Below are 3,416 nucleotides of genomic sequence, written 5' to 3' on the forward strand. Positions count from 1 at the left end.
GACCCGATGTTAGGAGCCCTGGCAGCATAGTGGCTATGCAATCTGCAATGTGCAAGGTCAGCAGTTGGAAACCACCAGCTGTTTTTCGGGACAAAGATGGGCCTTTCTACTCCCATAAAGAGTGACCGACTCAGAAAGTTGGGGCGCAGGTCTCCCCTCTCCTAGAGGGCCACTATGAGTCGGTATCTACTCATCAACTCAATGGCAGTGAGTTTGAGGTTTTTCCAGATACAATATTGCTTTGTCCAACCTTGAAGGTTTCCTGTGTGTATACAGTATATATCTTGCCTCCCGCGACAGCCTATTGTCATTATGCTGTATCATGAATCTGCAGTGTTGTCGTCATTAAAGCACGGCTACATAGGCACTGGCGATGACTCAGCATTAGCTTCGTAGGACCCTCCCAGAACGTCCCCGGGCAGAGGGGCTCCTTTCCCAGTCGTGGAAGACTGGGATGAATATGAGAGTCCTCTTCATTAGCTGAGACGGATGGGAGGCCTGAGCTTAGCACACATCAGAACTGAGTGGGAAGGATCTCACACCACTGGAAAGGTCGTGGTTTTGTAGAGACAAGTGTGTGTGTTTATCCAGGAAAAGGACAAGGTGCCTGGGATCAGGAAAACAAGATGGCCACTGGCCGTCTCCTGGCCAAGAGACCGTCAGCAAAGAAAGACGGCACGGTGGGCTGGAATCGAAAGAGCCCTTCCATGTTGTCTTAGGACCAGAAGCTCGTTCTTTGGAACCGCTTTTATATGATAGGTGTGATGTATGTGAACTGACCGGTGTTCCTTTTGCTCATTCCTAGTGTCAAGTAAAGAGCCCTGATAGCACAGTGGGTTAGGCATTAGGCTACTGGCCTCAAGGTCAGTGGTTCAAACCCACCAATCACTCCTCTGGAGAAAGATGAGGCTGTTTGTTCCTGTACATAGTTCCAGTCTCAGAAACCCTATGGGGAACTTCTACTCTGTCTTATGACGGTCACTGAAAATCAGGCTCAACTTGATGGCAATGGGTTGGGTTGGGTTTGGTTAAAATCAAGTCGATGGCAATGGGTTGGGTTGGGTTTGGTTAAAATCAAGTCATACACTCAAGAAAATACCTGCCTGAGCCAGGGCAGGCCTTTAAGAAGGAAGTCCGTGAATATGGCGTTGGTGAAGATCCGAGTAAAAGCCCATGGGGAAGATCCAATCTGAGCCAGCTTGGCCCACAAGAGGCTCCCATTTCTGGGCTCAGTTGGATCCCTGCATTGTGGATCTTGTTTTAACATGGAAGAGTAATCTCTCATTTCCCATTGGAGTCGCAGGCCCCAGGGCAGGATGGCCACGCACTCCAGTTGTGGAATGAATGGGAAAGGGTCCACGTGTAAGACCTGGAAGCCCTAAGTTGGAGTGTTTCCATATTTGGAGTTGTCATCTCCTCCCCTCAGTCCTCTTAATCATAAATCCCTATCCCTCCTCTCTCCGGTGACTGGCAGGTAGGCCTCCCTGGTGCTTATTTGGTCATTTAGGCAGGTCCAAACAGGTGGGGACAGATGGGGCCACCAGAGAGCTGTTTACATAACAAATGGAAGAACGTGTGGAAATGACACCATATTAGGCACAGGAATGGCGCCTGTCCCCTCTCATTTATCACACTCTTCAGGGAGAACCTAGATTCAAGGGTAACCAGTCAGTGGAACAATTGCCTTAACCTGGGGTGTCGCAGCAACAGGTTGGACTGCTAACTGCCAAGTCAGCTGTTCGAAATCACCAGGCGGTCCACTCCACTCCTCTGAAGAGTGACGGTCTCAGAAGCCCACAGGGATAGTTGTACTCTGTCCTACAGGGTCACTATGAGTCGGCATCGTCTCAATGGCAGTGAGTTTGTTTGGGAAAGGGGGGGTTGTTCTTGTTGTTATAAGAGGGAATAAAACACTACTCCCCTCATGCACTGCTGTGGGGTAGATTCCGACTCCTAGCAACGCTATACGACCCGGCAGAAGTGCCCCATCCTGTTTCCCAAGGCTGTAACTCTTTATGGACGCAAGCTACATCATCTTTGTCCAGAGGAGCAGCTGGTAAGTTCCAACTGCTTACTTTTCTGTTTGCACCTCCAGGGCTCCTTTAAAAACCACCAGGGCACTAAAATACGACTGTAAGTACAACTTGATCGTGCGACATTATTTTTTATGAGAAAATCACGCAGAGTGCTGGATGGGGTAGCATAAATACCTTGATTAACTACTAGAAAACGAAGTTGGAAGATGAGACACCCCCTTCCCGCCGCCACCCCCACCCACCCACCTGGGTGAGAGTAGGTGGTCCCTCTAAGACGTGTTACAGGGTGTAACTACAGGGTGGTTGTTTTAAACAGGAATCTGTAAGCATGGTAGGATTCAAATAATTCAGCAACCAATTTGCTGCCCCCATGATCCTTTTATGTATAAAGAGACTATCAAGGTCACTGAATGGTACTTGTAGAAACTTGAAATGGTGTGTGCTTTTACTATGCATGCTGTCAGCAACCAATGAACTGATTATAAAAGAAATGTTTCAAAGTGGGATCAATTTATGTGGCACGGATCTCCAAAACATCGCTCAAGGCAAAACAAGGAGGACCAAGAAGGTGATGCATGCCGATTTCTCCCCACCCTCCTCTGCCCCCATTAAACGTAAGTCTAGGGATTGGCTACCATCTAACTATATGGACATGACCATCCTGCAGTGCACACCCACCGAAATACATGCACGCACGCGCACACACATACACACACACACTCACGCGCCCCCCCACACAGTGTCCTTGAGCTGATTTCAGCTCCTAGGGTCCTTTGATAACATTTGTAGGACTGTATAAATCTGCATGGGAGCAGACAGCCTCACCTTCCTAGTGCGGCGCTTCTGTGGATTTGAACCACTAGCTTTTTAGTCTACTCAGCAGCTCTACTTAAAAGCAAGACTCAAATTTTCCACAAAACGTGGTCTGTAATAAATACTACGCAGTGGCCTGCAGAACGCAAGGAGAAGGGGAAGGTGTGATAAGATGATTCCATATGCTAGTCCAGCAGCCTAACACATACCCACACCCCCGGGGTCCTAGCTTCTGAAGTCTGATTTTTCTTTTCCCCTTCTTTGTAAAACTTATTGACAAATGTTTCGTGGAGTGTTCCTATGATGTGTCTTTAAGGGATAACCATGCGAACCTTTTTACAAAGGAAACATGAAGCAATAAGACATTAAACAAGAGTCCTGAATACATAAGCATAGCATCACCAGGGGAAAAAGGAGAGAGACATTTTCAGACCTGGAACTCAGGCCTGTCGGTCCTGTTCCGCCCACAGCCTCCTCTTTCCCAACTTTGTGGTTTTTGTTGTTTGGGTTTAAGGACAGCAGGTGGCAGCAGAATCGAGCTTTCTGATGGCAGACGCCTCTCGGCTT

This window comes from Echinops telfairi, unplaced genomic scaffold (assembly GCF_000313985.2).
Source record: "Echinops telfairi isolate 266 unplaced genomic scaffold, ASM31398v2 ScPeMD7_7424;HRSCAF=8462, whole genome shotgun sequence".
Classification (NCBI taxonomy): domain Eukaryota; kingdom Metazoa; phylum Chordata; class Mammalia; order Afrosoricida; family Tenrecidae; genus Echinops; species Echinops telfairi.